Source organism: Salmo trutta, chromosome 6 (genome assembly GCF_901001165.1).
Source record: "Salmo trutta chromosome 6, fSalTru1.1, whole genome shotgun sequence".
Lineage (NCBI taxonomy): Eukaryota > Metazoa > Chordata > Actinopteri > Salmoniformes > Salmonidae > Salmo > Salmo trutta.
The window spans coordinates 56,264,327-56,288,051 of record NC_042962.1 but is presented as its reverse complement, the minus strand read 5'-3'; the positions used below and the strand labels follow the sequence as shown (position 1 = coordinate 56,288,051).

The 23,725-nt window shown below is 43.9% G+C and overlaps 1 protein-coding gene and 2 long non-coding RNA genes across 3 annotated transcripts in view; all 3 read right to left on the bottom strand.

The window, feature by feature from the left end:
* The window catches only part of bcor (BCL6 corepressor), a gene marked incomplete in the record, with an annotated part of 55,911 nt that extends 52,003 nt beyond the window's left edge, over window positions 1–3,908 (bottom strand). The window contains 1 exon segment of the mRNA XM_029757131.1: window positions 3,122–3,908.
* An 8,857-nt stretch (window positions 3,909–12,765) lies between these two features.
* On the bottom strand, window positions 12,766–14,834 carry LOC115196365 (uncharacterized). The gene is made up of 5 exons (XR_003878845.1): window positions 14,493–14,834; window positions 14,171–14,273; window positions 13,745–14,068; window positions 13,421–13,565; window positions 12,766–13,316 (listed from the first exon to the last, which is right to left on the bottom strand). It is a non-coding gene; the product is annotated as an uncharacterized LOC115196365 (long non-coding RNA).
* Window positions 14,835–16,751: 1,917 nt separating this feature from the next.
* Window positions 16,752–19,515, bottom strand: LOC115196362 (uncharacterized). Its single transcript, XR_003878840.1, has 4 exons — window positions 19,388–19,515; window positions 18,255–18,298; window positions 17,822–18,142; window positions 16,752–17,697 (listed from the first exon to the last, which is right to left on the bottom strand). It is a non-coding gene; the product is annotated as an uncharacterized LOC115196362 (long non-coding RNA).
* Window positions 19,516–23,725: the final 4,210 nt, after the last annotated feature.

Sequence of the window (23,725 nt, the reverse complement as noted above, 5' to 3'; positions counted from 1 at the left end):
GGCCTCATTTAGGCCTACATGACAACAACCAGCTAATATTGTGGTAGCAGAAAAAGCTTGACAACCGTGAGTCAATCACGCTTATCTTTGATGCCTTATTACTCTTCCCATTGTTCAAAAGAAAATGCCTAAATAAATGTTTATCTGACGCCGAATGTTCTCTCGGCGGTTGGCCAACGACTTACTATTTCCATATCACATTTCAAGGTGGTTGATGAAGGAAAACATATCCTGAAAACCACCGTCTCTCTGGACACGACTCGTCTGTCTGCGTTGAGTGCACAAAGGCTCGAGCAGACGAGATGGCTGCGCTAAAAATAAACAGCCCGGGTTGCCAGAATGGGGGCGTAGGCCTTCACCAAATAAATGCAGAATGCGAGTAGGGAGGTCTCTTCTCAGATAAATCACTTTAAAAAGTATGATTTTGACAATACCAATTGGTTAGGCAAGTTGTTTAAGCCGTTCTTGTGTCCTGAAATCTGTTATTTGAACATAAAAACGAGTCTATAGGTACGTGCCTAACTGTGGTAATGGATGTCTTTCCAGATTTATCCAAGTTGTAGGCCTAATTGTTCGTGTGTGACAGCATTCATTCGATTTGACTGTCATATGAAATATGCCTAGATAGTTGCCAGCAGCATGATTGCATTTGGCATAAATGAAGGCTAACAACAATGCGGGTAAATTGCGCTCTCACAGCCCCCATACCAAGTTGGTTAAATTTAAATATAAACAAAAAGCATTCCTAGTCTGAAATTGGTTCTTCAGTAGGCCTATAAAGGACAATCTGTTTTGAATAAGCTCTGTGACAGTAGGCCTATAAAGGACAATCTGTTTTGAATAAGCTCTGTGACAGTAGGTCTATAAAGGACAATCTGTTTTGAATAAGCTCTGTGACAGTAGGCCTATAAAGGACAATCTGTTTTGAATAAGCTCTGTGACAGTAGGCCTATAAAGGACAATCTGTTTTGAATAAGCTCTGTGACAGTAGGCCTATAAAGGACAATCTGTTTTGAATAAGCTCTGTGACAGTAGGCCTATAAAGGACAATCTTTTTTTGAATAAGCTCTGTGACAGTAGGTCTATAAAGGACAATCTTTTTTTGAATAAGCTCTGTGACAGTAGGTCTATAAAGGACAATCTTTTTTTGAATAAGCTCTGTGACAGTAGGCCTATAAAGGACAATCTGTTTTGAATAAGCTCTGTGACAGTAGGCCTATAAAGGACAATCTGTTTTGAATAAGCTCTGTGACAGTAGGCCTATAAAGGACAATCTGTTTTGAATAAGCTCTGTGACAGTAGGCCTATAAAGGACAATCTGTTTTGAATAAGCTCTGTGACAGTAGGTCTATAAAGGACAATCTGTTTTGAATAAGCTCTGTGACAGTAGGCCTATAAAGGACAATCTGTTTTGAATAAGCTCTGTGACAGTAGGCCTATAAAGGACAATCTGTTTTGAATAAGCTCTGTGACAGTAGGCCTATAAAGGACAATCTGTTTTGAATAAGCTCTGTGACAGTAGGCCTATAAAGGACAATCTGTTTTGAATAAGCTCTGTGACAGTAGGCCTATAAAGGACAATCTGTTTTGAATAAGCTCTGTGACAGTAGGCCTATAAAGGACAATCTGTTTTGAATAAGCTCTGTGACAGTAGGCCTATAAAGGACAATCTGTTTTGAATAAGCTCTGTGACAGTAGGTCTATAAAGGACAATCTGTTTTGAATAAGCTCTGTGACAGTAACCCCTCGGTCTTTGTGCCACATTCAGCTTTCAGTTAGGATACCAAGTATTTGGAATTCATTTATGGTAGGAAACTGACAACAAAGCCAGATAACTTTGTGAAATAAACAGCCTAGGCCTGTATTATTTTCCTAAGAGCCTCAAGCGCAGTAAGTTGCTTCTCCACTGTGTTCGCTCTGTTCTTGGTGTAAAAGTTTAAAAACACAAATTGAGGCGTTTTTATGAGTCCAAAAACACTGCACTCCGTTGTTGCGTCTGCGCTTGCTTGTGTCTAGTACTGTACATGCAACGAGTCGAATTCCGTAGCGCAGCCTGTGACCAGAGCCATTTCCCGTCCCCGGGGCGAGGGGAGGACTTTAGTTCGGACTCGTTTAAGTTAAGGCGACAGAACACGTCAAGTTGCCAACATGACAAGAGTATATGGTGTACAAGAAAACAGACCTTGCAATGTGGGACAGAAGCCTTAGACACGTTTACTTAGGCTTACATTATCCTACAGGACACCTACACCCGTCTCAATGCGCTCGATCACCGATCATTATAATTCATTTTAAGCATGATTGCCGCATTCTATCCATGAAGTCGTTGATAAATGGAAAACGATACAGCCCACCACACCATCAGCCACTCGCTGAAATGCGCAGTGAAATTACACAGATGACCTCCACAAGCGTTTATCTGCAAAGTCGTTCCACAAGGTATATGGGATGGTGTCAAAAATGGGCGAGGCACTAAATTAAGACTGAATCTTTATTTTTATATATAGAAAAACGGCTATAGGCCGATACACACGGAGACTCAACTAATTTGTTTATGCCAGGCCATTCATTTGAAACATGAGAATTAGATTAGTCTACATCGAAATCACACACGCGCACATTTTTTATTTCACATTTTCCTTTAAATTTTGCTGACTGGCTGAAAAAAAAAGATTAGCTGGAAAGTCCCGTGACAACATTGGATCTCTCATTATGACTTACTAAGAGTTTGGATGAACGATAAAACATGTAGGCTTAAGCAACACTAAATGAATACATTTCCGTTACCAAACCATCCAATATCACACCATCAATAGGCTACAATCTTTCTATAGAAACGGGTTTAGGCTAGACTAGGTTTATACAAAGCCTATGTGAAACATGAATTCTACTAGGTTAACACATATCTCTCAGTACACCAAAACATTGGCAAGCAACTAAATATTCCACTTAAATAGGCAGTTCTTTGTAGAAGCCCTTATCAGATGGCCAAGTCTCCATATCGTCAGAGCGACGCCGAACAAGATCGAGTCTTCAGACTGGAGCAAGACAGAAAAGCAAACAAAACGAAACATGGAAAGGAAAACAAAGGCACAAACGTCCACAAAACTTCTTAGCCTACCTGATAGAAATCCCAGAATAATTTCTCTAATTTCGATTGTCCTTGGCCAAAACACAAAATGTCCAGTTGGAACTTTTTGGCCGTGTTCTCTAGGCTCCACGAGTCAGTCAAAACGACCCGACGAGAGTTCGTGCGTCAGGGGAAATATCACTTTTGTAATTTAACTTTACAGCAAACAGGGGTGACAATGTTGTGCTTGTTAAATGACATGTCGGTAAGATTAGACTACGAAAACATCCTTAGTCTTTATACATTTCCAGTTGGTAAAAATCCGGGAAAGACGAGTAGGCGACAATCAACGACCTCATCCACGGAGTAGCAGTGATAGGCTACGTTTCTGCCCCCAGTAAATATATCCATTAGTAAAAATACACCAAATGAATCGTTGTCGTGAATGTTTCAAGGAGCACAGGTGACAACAACGGTCGTAGGTCTCAATAAACTAATTCAGTTTGGTTATGCATTGCAGCGCCATGTTGAGCTCGCCATACAGCACACACGCCACCTCAAAAATATGGCGAGAATTTCCGTTTTCAACAAATAAAGAATGCTAACAGTGCCCATTATCTTCAGTGAGAGGCTAGGATGTTTCTGTCAATGTTCCCATTAGTTTTTATTTCGTCCTAATTTTACTGTTCCGTTTTCTTCCGTATGGCACCATTCAGAGCACTCACAACTACCTCCTCCAGAAGTACAACGGAGACTGAGTGCCTGCGCCTTGGTTCCAGTCGCAGACTCTACCCAGAAGGCCAATCGGGGAACCGCAATTACCATAAACCTCCAGCACGCTTCGCTCCACCAGTGCTCTCCACAGCGAAAACAAAGGGAGGGAGGGAGGGAGGGAGGGACGGACGGACGGACGGACGGACGGACGGACGGACGGACCGCCAGCGAGCGAGCGAGCGGGCGAGGGAGATATTGAAGGTAAATAGGTTACTGTGCATATTCGTTATTTTTCTTCCTGGGCAATAGATTATGCTATACGCCTACATTTATTTTTTGCTCTCAGTGTTGGGTATGGCATATTGTCAAGTCTATGTCCCATTCCAGGGATATATAATATTATAACCTTTTCTATCCCAATTATACTGTATCATTTGTATACTTCTACTTTGAAGAAAGAAACAAACAGAAGACTTAATACTCGAATTTACCCTACACTCTTAGAAAAAAAGGTTCTGGATAGAACCAAAAAGGGTTATATGCTTGCTTCACATATGGTACCTCTTATGGTTCTATATAGAACCCGAAATTGGTTCTATATAGAACAGTATATGAAACCAAATGGTTCTATATAGAACAGTATATGAAACCAAATGGTTCTATATTACCCAATTTTGGTTCAGGAAGAAGAACCCTACAAAAGGGTTCTATATAGAACCATAAGAGGTACCATATATGAAGCAAGCATATAACCCTTTTTGGTTCTATCCAGAACCTTTATTTCTAAGAGTGTAGGGTAAATTCGAGTATTAAGTCTTCTGTTTGTTTCTTTCTTCAAAGTAGAAGTATACAAATGATACAGTATAATTGGGATAGAAAAGGTTATAATATTATATATCCCTGGAATGGGACATAGACTTGACAATATGCCATACCCAACACTGAGAGCAAAAAATATATTTAGGCATATCGCATAATCTATTGCCCAGGCCTATAAGCACAGATCTAGATCACCTGACCCCAAATCAATCCTAAATCTAAGGAATAGAATGGAATATAATGGAAACAGACTAGAGAGATATACAATACTTGGCGCTGTATCATGAGAAAAACGACCTATTTCGTTTAGAACTGTGCAAAAGGAAGCATCATAATAGCTCAAACCGGGTCCGCGTAATTGGATTGCCGTTATTAATGACAGACAACTCTCCCCCTACAGTCCCATGGGAACTAACCCGTGGGGTTATGCCGCTTCATTGCGCTCTGCACCGCGGTGGATTTCACATGAGCACGATGAATTCACACACAGTAAAGGCATTACATGCGATCGATACGCAGTGGGGAAACGGTTGTTGAATAGATAACGGTTCCTTTCATTTCTAAAATAAACGTTTTTTCTACCGTCACATAGGCCTAACTAAGAATCACTGTCAACCGAATATGAGGCAACATTGCAATTAGTTGGCCTATGAAGTTAAATCCAAACGTGTCAAATGTTATTAGATTAAATTGTTGACTATAATGAAGTACCTGGAGAATGGACATGTTTAATTTATTCTGAGAATTTACACACCGATGATGAGATGGGCGCGATCCGCGAAGGGGGTGAGTGTCGAAAAAAAGGCAAAGCCCTTGTCAGCAATACTCAGCATCAAAGCCAAACTTGCTATTGACAGTGAGTGCATTTGTAGATTGCTTGTGAACATGCCCTCTGGACCTTTTATGGCACATTGGCTACAGGTCTGGAACTATATGGCACTGCCAGTGCGCTCGACACAGGCCTGTGGTCGCGTGCTCAAGTTCCATTTCCCCTCAGGTACTGTAGGTTTAGGCCTATGGGATTTATAAATCACGCCAGAAAAACGGTGGTGTAATGGGTTGTGTTGCTTTTACATACTAAGGCGAGGCTGTGTATCTTATTTGTCAGTGCATTTGTAATGGCCTACGCATTAAGATTCGTGCGTCATTATCCTAATGGTTTGTGTCAGACGCTTGTTGATTCTTTCCAATCAACACCTAATGAAGGAACCTGTAGGCTATCCGTGTATTTAGCCCTGGTTACATGTATGCCTACACGTGTGAGCGCTATCAAAATGGAATATTCCCTTTTTATCGGATGGTGCTCCCTAAAACACTGAGATGACACTGGACCAACATCAAGCGCATGGTAGTGGTAATGCGCTTTGGCACTTCGAGACAGATGGACGCCTTGCATTGGAAAACCGGTCGCAACCCAACACCAGGTTCAAGCGAGCCCGTAATGGTGCAAACCATCTGTGATGGTGCATTACTGCCACCGTCTGGACAGTTGTGTTCATTAAGATTTGGCACACAAAGAAAAGAGCGCAACACCTTAGTCTTTTACCCGTATAGCGGCACAGCTATTACACCGCATCAACATTGTATAATTACTTGCCCCCAATCCCCCCTTCCCCAAAACACGTGTAAATATTGGACTATAAAGTGTGCCTTCCTCTATTATACTTATGCTAAGATGTTTATTCTATTCAACTGAGCCATTTATTTCTTTATTATTCTTGTATTTTCTTATTTCTTATTGTTTTGCATTGTCGAGAAGGAACCTGCAAGTAATCATTTCGTTGGACAGTGTATACTATGTGTATCCGTACACAAGTCTAATAAAACTTGAAATAAGTGGCCTAACTGGCCCCTTAATCATAGTGTCTTAGTGCTGATCTGTGATCAGTTTTAGCTTTTGGATGATAATGAACAAGATCACATGGACAGGGAGGACCTGATCCCGGATCAGCACTCCTGCTCTGAGATGCTTTATGAATATGGCCCCTGGAGAGCAGTGGAAAGGGAGAACCCCCAAAGACCCAAGACAGTGACTGAGGGGAAGATGTCACAGGGGGTATTTGGATGAAGCCCAGTAGAGTCCCTGTAGATAGATAGAGCCATTTTTCTGATACGTAGAAACTAGTCTGAAACCTATCCCTAGGCAACACAGTGGTGTGGTTTCAATGAAGGATTATTTTGGCATAGAGGAAATACGTAGTTCCTCTTTGCCAAAAACGTCTATCGTTGAAACCAGACCCTAGTCACTGTGTTGCCGAGGGTCGGTTTCCAAGACTATGTAGACCCCATAACACCAGGCAGTGTCACACCTTACCCTGCCTGTCACGTTCTCCAAGATAGCAGGAAAGGGGTAAGTCAGGCGCAGGAGACTGAGATCCGTTGAACAAACGTTAAATCAAGCCCAGAGCAAATACAGCGACAAGGCAGGGTGCACAGTCAACAAAAAAAAGGAAGGAGAATATCTCCAAACTCCAAATAGACGGGGCGCAGCCCGGCAACCCTAATGCCTATCCAAATACGTTGCGTAATACATACGTTTATTGTAGCGGGCATGATTTATGTAACACGAAACAATCCCGCACGAATCACAAACGAAAACAGACAAACTAAATACCCCCCACTAATGACAAACAAGGAACAGGTGCAGACTAAAACAGACATAACCAACAGACACTGAAACATGGATCGGTGGCAGCTAGTAGGCCGGCGACGACGAGGCTGTGGAATCTCTGCATCAGGGCTGGATCCAGAATGTCCCCCACTGGGACCCAGCACCTCTCCTCCGGGCCGTACCCCTCCCAGTCCACGAGGTACTGCAGGCCCCCCACCTGACGTCGGGAGTCCAAGATGGACTGGACTGTGTACGCCGGGGCCCCCCCGATGTCCAGGGGTGGTGGAGGGACCTCCCGCAACTCAGCGCCTGCAGCGGACCAGCTACCACCGGCCTGAGGAGAGACACATGAAACGAGTGGTTAATACGGTAATATGAAGGAAGTTGTAACCTATAACACACCTCGTTTATTCTCCTCAGGACTTTGAACGGCCCCACAAATCGCGAACCCAGCTTCCGGCAGGGCAGGCTAGGAGGGAAAGGTTCCGGGTCGAGAGCCAGACTCTGTCCCCCGGTTTGAAAACGGGGGCCTCACTGCGGCGGCGGTCAGCGCTCTCCTTGTGCCGTCCTATAGCTCGTTTAATGCACTCCTGGACGGCACTCCAGGTCTCCGAGCGCTGGACCCATTCCTCCACCGCAGGAGCCTCTGTCTGGCTCTGATGCCATGGCACCAGGACCGGCTGGTACCCTAACACCACCTGGAAGGGCGACAAGTTAGTAGAGGAGTGGCGCAGAGAGTTCTGTGCCATCTCGGCCCATGGCACGAACCTCGCCCACTCCCCTGCCCGGTCCTGGCAATAGGACCACAGAAACCTGCCCACATCCTGGTTGATACGTTCCACCTGCCCATTACTCTCGGGGTGGAAACCTGAAGTCAAACTGACCGAGACCCCCAGCCTCTCCATAAATGACCACCACACCCTGGACGTGAACTGGGGACCCCAATCAGAGACGATGTCCTCGAGCACCCCGTAGTGCCGGAAGACATGCGTAAACAGGGCCTCTGCGGTCTGTAGGGCTGTAGGAAGACCGGGCAAAGGGATCAGACGGCAGGACTTAGAGAACCGATCCACAACGACCAGGATCGTGGTGTTCCCCTGAGAAGGCGGGAGATCCATAAGGAAATCCACCGACAGGTGGGACCACGGTCGCTGTGGAACGGGGAGGGGCTGTAGTTTCCCTCGCTGCAGGTGCCTAGGAGCCTTACACTGGGCGCACACCAAACAGGAAGAGACATAGCGCCTGACATCCTGAACCAAAGTGTGCCACCAGTACTTTCCTTTCAGGCCCCGCACTGTCCGTTCAACACCAGGATGACCCAAGGAGGGTAGAGTGTGCGACCACCGGATCAGATGATCGCGAACACCGAGCGGGACGTACTTCCGACCCGCGGGACACTGAGGTGGAGTGGGTTCAGACTGCCCCGCCCGCTCGATGTCCGCATCCACCTCCCAGACCACTGGTGCCACCAGACAGGAGGCAGGGAGGATGGGAGTAGGATCGATGGTCCGCTCCTCGGTGTCGTGGAGACGCGACAGTGCGTCGGCCTTCAGGTTCCGGGAACCTGGAATGTACGACAGGGTGAATTGAAACCTTGTAAAAAACATGGCCTACCTGGCTTGACGAGGGTTAAGTCTCCTCGCTGCCCGGATGTACTCCAGGTTACGGTGATCAGTCCAGATGAGGAAAGGGTGTCGTGCCCCCTTAAGCCAATGTCTCCACACCTTCAGGGCCTTGACCACGGCTAACAACTCCCGGTCCCCCACATCATAGTTGCGCTCCGCCGGACTCAGCTTCTTAGAAAAGAACGCACAGGGGCGAAGCTTTGGAGGCTCGCCAGAGCGCTGCGACAGCACCGCTCCTACCCCAGCCTCGGACATGTCCACCTCCACCATGAATGGCAAAGAAGGGTCCGGATGCGCCAGCACCGGGGCGTCGGTAAACAGAGCCTTCAGCCGACTAAAGGCCCTGTCCGCCTCTGCCGACCACCGCAGCCGCACCGGCCCCCCCTTCATCAGTGAGGTAATGGGAGCCGCCACCTGACCAAAGCCCCGGATAAACCTCCGGTAGTAATTGGAAAACCCCAAGAACCGCTGCACCTCCTTCACCATGGTTGGAGTCGGCCAATTACACGGCTGTAACACGGTTACCTTCCATCACCACCCCGTTGGTAGAAATACGATATCCCAGAAAAGAGACGGCTCGTTTGGAGAACTCACATTTCTCAGCCTTGACGTACAGGTCATGCTCCAGCAGCCGCCCAAGCACTTTAGGCACCAGAGACACATGCGCGGCGCGTGTAGTGGAGTAGATCAGCATGTTATCGATGTACACCACCACACCCTGACCGAGCAGGTCTCTGAGAACCTCATCTACAAAGGATTGGAAGACGGCGGGAGCATTCTTTAACCCATACGGCATGACGAGGTACTCATAATGGCCAGATGTGGTACTAAATGCAGTTTTCCACTCGTCTCCAGCTCGGATACGCACCAGGTTATACGCGCTCCTGAGATCTAGTTTTGTGAAGAAGCGCGCCCCGTGAAAAGACTCCACTGCCGTAGCGATGAGAGGTAGCGGGTAACTGAAACCCACCGTGATGGAATTTAGACCTCTATAATCAATGCACGGGCGCAGACCTCCCTCCTTCTTCTTCACAAAAAAGAAGCTCGAGGAGACGGGTGACTTAGATGGCCGAATGTATCCCTGTCTCAAGGACTCAGCGACATATGTCTCCATAGCCGCTGTCTCCTGAGACAGAGAATACACGTGACTCCTAGGAAAGGCCGCGTCAGCCTGGAGGTTTATCGCACAATCCCCTCGTCGATGAGGGGGTAATTGAGTCGCCTTCGTTTCACTGAAGACGATAGCCAAATCGGCATATTCAGAGGGAATGTGCACGGTGGAGACTGGGTCTGGACTTTCCACCGTGGTCGCACCGATGGAAACTCCTATACACCTGCCTGAGCACTCCCTCGACCACCCCTTAAGAGCCCTCTGCCTCCACGAAATCTTTGGGTTGTGAGTGGCTAGCCAGGGAATTCCCAGTACCACCGGAAACGCCGGGGAATCAATGAGGAACAGGCTGATACGTTCCTCATGACCCCCCGCGTCACCATGACCAGTAGCACTGTGACTTCCCTCACTTGGCCGGACCCTAGTGGTCGACTATCTAGGGCGTGCACGGGGAAGGGTTGGTCCAGCAGAACCAGGGGAATCCCTAACTTATTAGCAGCCCCACGGTCCATAAAACTCCCACCTGCGCCTGAATCGACTAGTGCCTTATACTGGAAGTGAGGGGAAAACTCAGGAAAACAAACAGAGGTGTACATGTGGTCGACAGGGGGCTCTGGGTGTGGTTGGTGCTGACTCACCTGGGGGGTCGATGTGGTGCTCTGCCTGCCATCTGAACTCCCGGGTGGACCTCTCCAGCACCGGTCCGCAGTGTGTCCTCTACGACCACAGTGGGTACAGGAGAGGCCCCCCCCTCCGGTCCTCCTAGCAGCAGCCCCTCCTATCTCCATGGGCGGTGGAGCAGGAGGGCTGGGAGGTGGAACAAACAGGCCCCGACTGGAACGCCCCCGGGCAGCCAGCAGGTTGTCCAGCCTGATGGACAAATCGATGAGCTGGTCCAGGGTGGTAGTATTGTCCCGGCAAGCCAGCTCCCGGCGGACGTCCTCACGAAGACTACATCTGTAGTGGTCAATCAGGGCCCGCTCATTCCACCCCGATCCTGCGGCGAGAGTCCGGAAATCCAGGGCAAAGTCCTGAGCGCTCATCGTCTCCTGCCTCAGGTGGAGAATCGGCACTGGTGGGGGTGAGGGAGCGACTCTCTCCCAGCTCTCCAAACGGGTCAACACCTGATCCATGGCCGTGCCCAGGCGGTGGAGGAGGCTGGCATGTTGGGATAGTTGTTCAGCCATGGATGGTGCTTCGGCTCCTGCTGACTCCATCTGGTTGGTGCGGGATTCTGTCACATTCTCCAAGATATCAGGAAAGGGGTAAGTCAGGTGCAGGAGACTGAGGTCCGTTGAACAATCGTTAAATCAAGCCCAGAGCAAATACAGCGACAAGGCAGGGTGCACAGTCAACAACAAAAAAAGGAAGGAGAATATCTCCAAACTCCAAATAGACGGGGCGCAGCCCGGCAACCCTAATGCCTGTCCAAATACGTTGCGTAATACATACATAAATCCTGCCCGCTACAATAAACGGAACACGAAACAATCCCGCACGAATCCCAAACGAAAACAGAATTAATTAACTAAATACCCCCCACTAATGACAAACAAGGAACAGGTGCAGACTAAAACAGACATAACCAACAGACACTGAAACATGGATCGGTGGCAGCTAGTAGGCCGGCGACGACGACCGCCGAGCGCCGCCCGACCGGGGAGAGGCGCCACCTTCTGTGGACATTGTGACACTGCCATAACACTGGGTAACTGAAGTGTCATCAAGGACAGACCATTTGAGGAGTTTTGTTAATATCAGGGTGGGGGTCAATTCCATTTTAATTCCAGGCAATTCAGAAAGTAAACCAAATTCCAATTCCAAATTTTCCTAATTGAAAAGCATAGAAGATCATTGGAATTTCAGTGCACTTCCTGAATTGACTGGAATGTAAATGTTATTGACCCCAACCCTGGTGAATATTGTGTTAATGGTCCAAAAGCTACGGCTAAATCATTCTGCATGATTTACTCTACACATCTAATAGTGTTCATATCTACAAGGTAGGCCTGTGTTTCTTTGAGTTTAAGACCATGTTGTTAGGAAATCATTCATTATAAAAGTGTATTGCAACAGACAACCTCTTGCCAGACTAATTCTTTCACAAGCATCACTGGAACAAATACCGTTATACAACCACAGCCTGTGACCATTTACATGATCTGTTTATGTGGTGGTGTGGTGTGTTACTTTCCACTGTGCAAGATCTTTCTCACAACTGCTGCTCTACTTTACCTTCAACTGAGTGGGCCATGAGTCATACCTTTCTTTTGTTCCTGTGATCTTCACTGCAATTTCATTTAACATTTCCACAGAAGTCACAGAGCTTTAGAACAAAAAGGAAGTTAAGCAGCTGATTACTGTAATCATGACATTTTACTAGAAGATAGTTACACTAATGGATTGACTGTTTATGTATACAATTACACACTAGTCCAGCGTTTCCCAAACTCGGGACCCCAAGGGGTGCATGTTTTGGTTTTTGCCCTAACACTGCACAGCTGATTCAAATCATCAAATATTGATAATTCGTTGATTATTTGAATCAGCTGTGTAGTGCTAGAGCAAAAACCAAAACGTGCACCCTTTGGGGTCCTGAGGACCGAGTTTGGGAAACATTGCACTAGACCTACATCATGCATGTATTTTAGTACAGGGCCTTCCCTGTGGCTCAGTTGGTAGAGCATGGTGTTTGCAACACCAGCATGGTGTGTGCAATGCCAGGGTTGTGGGTTTGCTTCCCACGGGGGGGGGGGGCAGTACAAAAAGAAAAAAAAGAAGAAAAAAATGTATGCACTCATAAGAGCGTCTGCTAAATGACTAAAATGTAAATGTAGTACAAATAAATGTCAAAGTAGGTGGGAAATGAAGAAAAATATGTATTATTAATTACTGACTAGTGGTAGAAGGGGTGATAGGATACAGGCGTATTCACAAGAGTATTTTAGTAATATGTTCCCGGTAACATTGTCACATGGCTTGCATCATTCTCCAGGAAGTGATTCAAAGAATTGACCTATTGCAGGAGTTGTTAGCTTGCGCTTCTGGAGGCATGCACTATACTGCAATAGTAATTATTGATACAAGTTCAGGATGTAATCCTCTTGGTGGTGCTGTGATCTGTGTCACTGATTTCTGGAAAAAACTATTAATCTTTTACAAAGACCATACCTACAGACAGTTACATCATGATATGTTGTATGAGTTACAGTATTTGAAACTGTTACATTTAATCAATTGGTGAGGAAGAATCCTGCAATTGTTCAGGTGGTGTACAACAAGTCTCTTACCTCTGGTCTGCATGTTGAGGTGGTGTTAGTTTTATAAGACAGTTTCAGTTCTGACATGACAAGGCCACGATATGTACTGAAAAATACACCAACAACATAGGATATGTCAATATCAACATTACATAAGCAACATTGGCTACTCAGCAAACATTAAAATGTTAAACTATTTAAAATGTTTACATTTTGATACGATCTAGTATTTCCATTTACTGCCCCAGGATCATAACGATAAGAATAACATTCAGAACACTGTAGATGGACAGAAGACAGTTCCCCCATGATGACCTGCAGTTGGAGGGCTGGTTTAGATAGTCAGCATAAACCTCTGGGGAAAACAAAACAGATTTACTGCACATACAATGTCATATATCCTGAGTTATTCTTAACCACATCTAAAACTGAAAACCAGTGTTTTACATTATTGGGAAGATACCCAAAAGGTAGCTCATCTGTACACCATACATATCTTAAAGATATTCATCATTTAATTGAATTTCCACTTACCAGTGGTCATGAGTCTGGTGCCATTGCTGAATAGGAGATATTCCTTTTCTTTCTTTGCACAATAGTACACTCCACAATCATCTACTGTTACATTCTGTATTAACAATCCATTTCCTGTTTCTAATGAATATTTCTGTCTAAAAGTATTATTGTAATAAAAAGCAGCAGGACTACTACTAGAGAAAGAGCGGAGTATGGCCAGTGGAGGCTGTGGTTGGTGCGGTTGGTGCTGTATGTACCAGTAAGCACTTCCTATGTTAAGAGAACAGTTTATGCTGGCGTGCTGTCCAAGTTCCATCAGTCTCTCTGTCAAGCCATCAGCTCCTAGACAGCATATAAAGAGACCAAGAAACAAAACAGGTCCTTACAGATTTGATTTGTTTCTTAAGTGATTAAGTACATGCAGTAACAAAACAATTGTCTTACACAACAGATGTCCAACAATTCTCAGCATCGTCTTAAATGTGTGTTGTTGATTGGGTTGGTTTCCTGCTTGTGTAGCAGCTGTCTGTTTGAGAGCTCTTTGCTGCTGTACAGACAAACCACACACATATTTTTAAAGGGTGCTAGAGGTCTAAATCAGACCAATCATAATCATGTCCAATTCACTTTGCCTTATCTTATATAGGCATACTCATTGTAGGGATACATTATTTGCTATCACAAGTTTAAAATTCAAGAACATCATTTCAATTCAAGACCTTCATACAGTAGCCATGTCTAGATTGTAATTTTACTTTCAATTTACCTTACTTGTGGATCAGCTATCAGGACCGTCGTTATGGGCGGGCCTTATTTTCTATGGGCCTGGCCCGCCGTACTGTAACTCCTTGCCCGTCCAAATAAATGTGGATAATTTATTTGACAGAGACGTGCGCCGACAGAAAAACGCGAAACAGTGCCCCTCTGTCTCAGTATGTGTAGACCAATATCTGACGTTCTGCCCCCGAACAAGACAGTTAACTTGCTTAAAGCTTCCACATGAAGCGCAAGTCTGTGCAAAGAGGAAGTGGTGAGTGTCAATTCGTCTCTTGCTTAGTGACCATTTCTCACTATGCAGAAGGTCAAACATTAAAAAAAATAGAGCAGGAAATTCTACTGAAAAGGGCCTTTTCAAAATATCCCTGGTACTAAAGCTAGAATCCTTACTTGCTACATCCAATTTTGTAACTTTTATATACTGAACAAAAATATAAACGCGACAAGTTACAGTTCATTGAAGGAAATCAGTCAATTTAAATACATTAGCTAGGCCCTAACCAATGGATTTCACATGACTGGGCAGGGGCGCAGCCATGGGTAGGCCTTGGAGGTCATAGGCCCACCCACTTGGGAGCCAGGCCCAGTCAATCAGAATGAGTTCTTCACACAAAGGGCTTTATTACAGACATAAATACTCCTCAGCACCCCCCCCCCCACCCCCACCAAAGTCATATTCTAGTTCACATTATCCACCAAAGTCACAACTATTATCACAATAGCCCAGATATGTTAAACCAGATTGAAGAGGAATGGTAGATACAGATGTGGCACCTTATTAAGCAGTAATTGTGAGTTAAGGATTTGGAAACTGGACTCTGGAGTAAATAGTTGAGGCTATGCAGTCGGGCCTTGGTCCTCTTGGTGTCTGAACCAGCTGTATCACTTCATACTGAAAAACAGTGTGGATATGAGTGAAAACATCCCTCATAAAGACAAGTATGATATAATATTCATATACTGTATATATATCCATATTCCCACTACAGATACTGACCTCTGGCCCGTCTGCCCTTTCAGGTGGTTCAGGGGTTGGAGGAGAGTCATGGTTCTTCTGGCAAGCAGCTCTCTTCCACAGCACTGAAATGGCTAAGATGACCCATTCAGATGGAATTAGTATAGACTATTGTGATCACACAACACTGAGTAACATCTTACATATTGCAGTGTGTACTGGGGCAAAAGTACAGTAACAGATAGTTCTAACATTGCATGTAAAGGCAGAAAAGGTTAGCCTGGTATCCAGTCTAAAGAAAACTTTTAGTTAGATAAAAAATATAATAATATGCCATTTATCAGACGGTTTCATCCAGTGACCTAGTCACGCGTGAATATGGGTGGCACCGGGAATCAAAGCCACATGCATGGTGGTGCCACCCAGATGTTACTAGGTTACTAAAAAACGTATTTTAAGAGTGTAAAAATACACCTGACAGCAATAAAATGAGCACTGCATTTAAGACCGCGGATCCAATGAGAAGACCCTTTAGCCATGCTGTGTTGACGTCTCTGGGTTGCTCTGTTGCTTCAGGATCAACTGAAATGTGCAAATGTACTTTTTCAAATTTAGTGCATTTATTTCAACAAAACTTGATAGCCTATATAAGCACAATATATTTACAATAATTAAAACATTTCCCAGACTATTAAAGTTACTGTTAAATCAGTTGGAAAATTAAAGACAATCACTTACGAAACATTGAACTTGGGTTTGTTGTTTCATTGATTGATTCAAGTCCTGCAGTTTTATGGGAAATATGTGTACCCTACATCCACTTTGAGTTATGGTACATTTCTGTAGTGGTCTTGCACCTTGCTGCGTAAAACATGAACAAAAACACTTTTCAAATGTATCTTGTAGAAAAAATATAGTATATTGATAATTGAATGAAATGTGCCCTTACCAGTGGTCATGAGTCTGGTGCCGTTACTGAAAAGGACAAAACCCTTTTCTTTCTTTACACAGTGGTACACTCCACAATCATCTACTGTTACATTCTGTATTAACAATCCATGTCCTACTGAATATTTCTGTCTAAAAGTATAATTGTAATAAAAACCAGCAATACTACTATTAGAGAAAGAGCGGAGTATGGCCAGTGGAGGTTGTGGTTGGTGCTGTATGTACCAATGTACATCAGTTACATTTAGAGAACAGTTCAGGGTTGCATTGTGTCTGAGTTCTACCAGTGTCTCTGTCAAAGCCTCAGTTCCAACACACAGTCTTAAGACACCTAAGAACAGAAGAATCCATGAGCCACTTCATTTATTGTAAAATGACAGCAAAATAAATAAATGGTCAGAACATTACAGAACAGACAGGAAACAATCCTCAACATCCTCAGAGATGTGATAAATCTTTGAGACTGAACTGACTTCTTCCTTCTAACAGACATCTGACTGAACACACAGTGCGACCACATGATCAAACCATAGTTTACAAAAAGCTAAAATAAACACTCTAATAAAGAGCATTGAGGAAGTGAATATGTTTCCTTTAATAACACTGTGTCAAAGTAAAATACTTTCTAATTGAAAGGTTGACTGAACTAATAAGCTTTTACTGTGCAGCACATGTTCAATCTCAAGATATCAACAAAACGTATGTCATTCGGTAGTACAATATTAATAACGGATCTGGAAATACTTCAATATGTTAGTAAGTGAAGCTGCATCTTGTTGACAGGAGGGACACATTGACTCAATCCTATTTCAATCCTAGTTCAAATTTGATTTTACAGATGGCCCTGGCTTTTTAAAAAACATCATGCATTTAATCAGCAACAAATACTGTATTATAAGTGCATTAAATATAGCTCACAAAAGCAAAGCTAAAATGTTTGGTATTTTACTAGGATCCCCATTAGGTGTTGCAGCGGTCCTATCAGTTAACACTGTGGCTTCAGGCAATTTGGAATAACTTTTTTACTCACCTCTAGGAAGGTGGTTCAAGCACGATATATATTTGCAGTAACTTATTACATACATTAAATAAAACAATAAGTATTTCAGCAGTTTAACCACTAGGAACTTGTCAAGTCCCATAAGCAGTACAATGACCAATTTCTGTGATGTACATCAAAGGAAATGGAGAGCTGGACTGAGGAGGAGAAACAGGAAGGGGCTGAGGTTCTGTCCTTTGATGCTCACGCTGCTGCTCTTTGGACCAACTTTAGGCTCAGGAGTTGGTTTCTCTATAAAATAAAGAGGGACATTTCCATAGTGTTATCATACTGTATCATCAACTTCTTAAAACTGTTAATGGAAATTCCAATAAAGTATAGATAAGAGGCTGTTACACTTGGTTGTAATACAAACCTTGAACAGAAAGTTCCACTTGATGATGAATGTCCTTTGTTGGTATGAAACATGAATAACTCCCACTATCAGAGTCCTTGAGATCAGTCAGTAGGAGAGAGAAGTTGCCGTTTGACCATTCCTCAGGGAAAATCCTGATTCTGTTTCTGAACTGACGGTCTTGGTCTGCCATGTCTGCTTTTCCACGGACAATATTGTAGACATTACGGTCATCCTTGTATCGCCAAAATATGTTGACCTCTTCAGCAGGCATTGCATTGTACCTACATGGTAAAATAACCTCCCCTCTTGTAAAACCTTCAACTCTCTCCTGTGAAGAGACTACAAAACAGAGAAAATGAGCCTCCAATGAATCCATCTGACACTGACATCAATATGGCATTTTGCACATGTAGAATAAGAACAAACAATATAAAGCATGACTGATTAATACCTTGGAGTTCCATCAACAAGATCACACAAACCGGCAACCAGCATCTGTGGAGTAGGGATAGAGCATGTTATGGTTAGGAACGAGACTAGCAGGGTTATAAACACAGTGGCCTGGCTGGATATGAAAGAAAGGCTGAGCAACCAATCATAATAGTGATGTGAATGGCCCATATTGGCACTGACAGGTGGGTGCATTCCAAAGGGGTAGAGTCAACCTAAAGGACATGTTGCAACAGATGTGATGTTCCTCCCCATTACGCATTTTACATAGGCCTAGTTTTTAATCTGCCTAAGGAACTGATAGGCCTAGTTTTTAATCTGCCTAAGGAACTGATAGGCCTAGTTTTTAATCTGCCTAAGGAACTGTTACTTTACTTGAAATGCCTTCAGACTAGACTGCATCCATATGTAAAAGTATGTGTAAAGCAACAATGTAGTCTATGTATTAACTAGCCCTAACAAAAGACGCAGTTAAGTGTGTTTTATAGGCTAACCTGTGAGTGTAGGTAACAAATGGTAAGAGGTCTCTGTAGTACAGGCCTATCCACCTTATTTGAGATTGCAGGGACATTCCTCACTACCTAGACAGGTCTACTTGCTACATGTTTAACATTAGGCTACCTAGCTACATTTGTTGAGTGGACTAACGTCGTGGGAGGGACAACACTCAACGCATGTGCCTTGGTTGGGTTGGCAAGCTAGCTAATGATTAATGTTTGGTTAGCTACGATCCATCTTTGCCTAACAGGCCAAGGTCAGGCTTGTCACAGCCATATGAACTAGTAGCTAGCTAGATAATTGACCACGTTTAGGCTACTTCAACTAGCTAGCTCCTGACAATTTAGAATTCTACATAGTTATGTTCTTATAGATAAGTTCAGGTGGCCAGTTAACTAAGCCAATGCTAGCTAACTTACTGTTATTTGCTCAAATAGCCAATTTACATATCAGATGTAAACTAAAAGCAGGACTAATGATTTTGATAATTTGTTAGCTAGCCTAGATCTACCACTTCTACAAAGCTAACTCTTTGTCTTGTAGCCAACGCCTTATCTAGCAACAGCATACGTTTAACTGGTAGGTAACGCTACCTACGTCGTTAGCTCACAACACCACTCGTACAAATACATCTACCTTTTATCCATGTCTTCTTAACCTTACGTATATGACACGTTATAGGTGCTTAGCTAGCTAGCAGTTACTAATTGTGATAGCTATTTAATTAGGCTATAGTCGGATACGGAAGTCTTACACAGCGCAATCGCATAACGTACGTCACATTGAACGTATTCTCTTTGGTTGTCCAGTGTACACGTTTGCAATTCATTATCCACTTATATCACCAAACACCAGAGCTGTTTTTGTGGCTTAATTGGCTTTGCCTACACCACACGCCACTTGTAAGGCCTATAAATATACCAGACCTGTTTTTCGCACCAAGAGCACAAACAGGTTGGGCGTGAACACGCTTTCTCCAATTTCCTGTTACCACTGGATAGGTCATGTGTTCTTTTTCTTCTTCTTTTGGATTTCGTTGGCGGATCGCATCCAACTTTTAGTTGCTTACACCGTCACCTACTGTACTGGTGTGTGAGGCCATTGACGGCCTACCTACATTATATTATTTGATACAATAATACAACATTGGGGAAAAGGAAAATTGCCCTATCACCTATTAGTCCTAAAAATGCACCACCCATTGCACTATTTAACCCTATCTAGTCCTACTCCAGACCAACGGTCTTAGAGGACATATCACTACCACTCAACACCCCCTGCAGCTGCCACCACAACCTCTATTTTCTGTGACTTTCAATCCATTTCTACAGTACAATGAACAACCATGGTTATAAATGCTAAAGATCCCACTTTACTGAAGCACATATTATTCCCATCACTCTCTGTTGATCTCTACCTACTCATATGAATCCTCTCAGGATCCCTCACCCTGTACCATCTTCCTCTTCCACTCTTAAACTTCAACGTCAATTATCTAAAAACGTGTTCAAAGATATATACATATTTGCAGATGTTTTACCTTAGATCCTATTCCACATCATCTGAGTTTTTGTTGTGTTGTGCCTGCCACGGTTGAGAAAACATGCTCTTCAATACCGGGTGGGTGCTATTTCATTTGGTTGTTAGGTAGCCTAGCGGATAAAGCATTGGGCCTGCAGCAGAAAGGGCGCTGGTTTGAATACCTGAGCCAACAACTTGAAAAATCTGTAGATGTGTTCTTGAGCAAGGCACTTAACCCTAACTTGCTCAAAGGAGCACCGTTCTACTATGGCTGAACCTGTAAATCAACACATTTCACTGCACCTATCCAGTGTATTGACAATACAACATCATTGTTTTGAAATGTAATTGAATTGATTCTTCTAATTACTATCACAAAGATGACCACCGGTCCATCCACTGTTGAAAATTAACTTAAATGCTAATGTATATTATATTATCTATATTTCTATGATTTCAATAGGTTTCCTATGGAGGCTTGACAGTATAATTTAAAACAACAGATTTTCCCATTCATGTCACCGTTTTGATGTGTGGACCTCCAACCATCTTTGTGGTTCCATTTTATTTATATTTTAGTAGATTTATCAGCCGAAACATGACACCCACCCTGTATTCAAGAGCCGATGGCGGGCACAACACCAAAACATCAGATGATGTCAAATGCGGTCTAAGCTACAACATGCGTGATTGCGAACATGAAAAGAATCAGAGTTAATTTACATTAAAGGTTCAAATATTTCATTTTTATTTGAAAAAAAGTTTCATTATAGAACATTTTGACAGCCCTGTTTCTAAGCTTTTAATTTATTTCAATCTCAACCGTTTATCTTTTCCAGTAATGAAGACAAGGTTTCATTCAAATCAAAAGTGGTGCTGTCAAATAAAGATTGAATTCAAATGGTTTACCCATAGGCATAGCTGGCAAGTATACACTATAACTAAAATACTATACAAGTCCCATCATCATGCTAATGAAACCTTTTGAGTTGGACATTGTCGGTCACACACTCTCCAAAAGTGTGTCCCAAATGGAACACTATTGCCTATAATCACTGAAATTCCTTTGACCAAAGCCCATAGGACTCTGGTCAAAAGTAGGGCACTTAGGGGAATTGGGTGCCATTTGGGACGTAACCCCAGACTCTTCTCTAATTTAAACCTTTATCACTCTCAAGACACGTTAAAAACTGTAGCTTATGGGTTAATAGTTATACTGAAACAACACTGTGTGTCATTTATTAGACAAGCTGGTGCAATGGCTCTTCAAATGGAAAAAGGCCTGAACAGGATAGCTCTCTGAATGGACACATCTCCAGAGCAGGGAAACAGAGGTATGTATAGAGATTATCTGTACATGGCTCTGGTCCATAGCGTTCATTGACGTGATGTACTGGACCAGATCTTATTTGTACGTGCTCAAAGACAATGTGCTGCTGGATTATGAATGTCAAATATCTCTCCGAGATGATTTACTTGGTTTACCGCTTGACTCCCTTGGGAGTATAATGTGTCCACCTCTTTTCTGTGCTAGGGCTTTTGACTCTTGCCTGGTCTCTGTTGGTTATTTGTTGGGTTGCCAGGATAAAATGTGCGAACACCTGCAGTGCTTACCATTTTCAGCAGATGGTGCTGTTCAACCAGTTAAAATGTAACCGGTCAAAATGTGTTGGACTGTGTGTATCATTGAAAATCATGATGACACATAAGGACTAAGAATTGCAGGTTACATTATACAGATGATATTACCGTTATATTATATTGATGTGATCCTTGAGATGTTATAGAGACTTTGCTGAGATGTTTGTGTACAATGCCTCACCTCAAATCCCTGACTACAGTTTGTTTGGTTGCAGCACACCTAACCAGCCTGAGAGGATGATGTCACAGGGGGTATTTGGAAGCCCAGTAGAGTCTCTGTAGACGGAGCCATTTCCCTGATATGTAGACCCCATAGCACCAGGCCCTGGAACCTGCCTTAACTAACACCTGTACCCTGTCATAACACACACACACCTTGCTCTGCCACATCCAGGAAAATTAAGTGTTGTCAAAGACAGACCATCTGAAGAGTTTTGTGATTATTGTATCATTGGTCCAGAAGCTATAGCTAAATCATTATACATTATTTACTGGACATGTGTAGGCTATACCTTATCTCAAATATATATCTTTTTTTAAGACAACTTTGTTAACGTAGGGTAACAATTCTTGTGAAGGCGTGCATTATAGAAGTGTATTGCAACAGACACATTCTTTCACAAGCATCACTGGAACAAATATCTTTCCGATTTGGTCCTGCCGTACATACCTACACGTACGCTACGGTCACAAGACGCAGGCCTCCTAATTGTCCCTAGAATTTCTAAGCAAACGGCTGGAGGTAGGGCTTTCTCCTATAGAGCTCCATTTTTATGGAATGGTCTGCCTACCCATGTGAGAGACGCAGACTCAGTCTCAACCTTTAAGTCTTTACTGAAAACTTATCTCTTCAGTAGGTCCTATGATTAAGTATAGTCTGGCCCAGGAGTGTGAAGGTGAACGGAAAGGCTGGAGCAACGAACCGCCCTTGCTGTCTCTGCCTTGCCGATTCCCTTCTTTCCACTGGGATTCTCTGCCTCTAACCGTATTACAGGGGCTGAGTCACTGGCTTACTGGTGTTCTTCCATGCCGTCCATGGGAGGGGTGCGTCACTTGAGTGGGTTGAGTCACTGACGTGGTCTTCCTGTCTGGGTTGGCGCCCCCCCCTTGGGTTGTGCCATGGCGGAGATCTTTGTGGGCTATACTCGGCCTTGTCTTAGGACGGTAAGTTGGTGGTTGTAGACATCCCTCTAGTGGTGTGGGGGCTGTGCTTTGGCAAAGTGGGTGGGGTTATATCCTGCCTGTTTGGCCCTGTCCGGGGGTATCATCGGATGGGGCCACAGTGTCTTCTGATCCCTCCTGTCTCAGCCTCCAGTATTTATGCTGCAGTAGTTTATGTGTCGGGGGGCTAGGGTCAGTCTGTTACATCTGGAGTATTTCTCTTGTCTTATCCGGTGTCCTGTGTGAATTTAAATATGCTCTCTCTAATTCTCTCTTTCTCTCTTTCTTTCTTTCTCTCGGAGGACCTGAGCCCTAGGACCATGCCTCAGGACTACCTGGCATGATGACTCCTTGCTGTCCCCAGTCCACCTGGCCTTGCTGCTGCTCCAGTTTCAACTGTTCTGTCTGCGGCTACGGAACCCTGACCTGTTCACCAGACGTGCTTGTTGCACCCTCGACAACTACTATGATTATTATTATTTGACCATGCTGGTCATTTATGAACATTTTAACATCTTGACCATGTTCTGTTATAATATCCACCCGGCACAGCCAGAAGAGGACTGGCCACCCCTCATAGCCTGGTTCCTCTCTAGGTTTCTTCCTAGGTTTTTGGCCTTTCTAGGGAGTTTTTCCTAGGGAGTTTTTCCT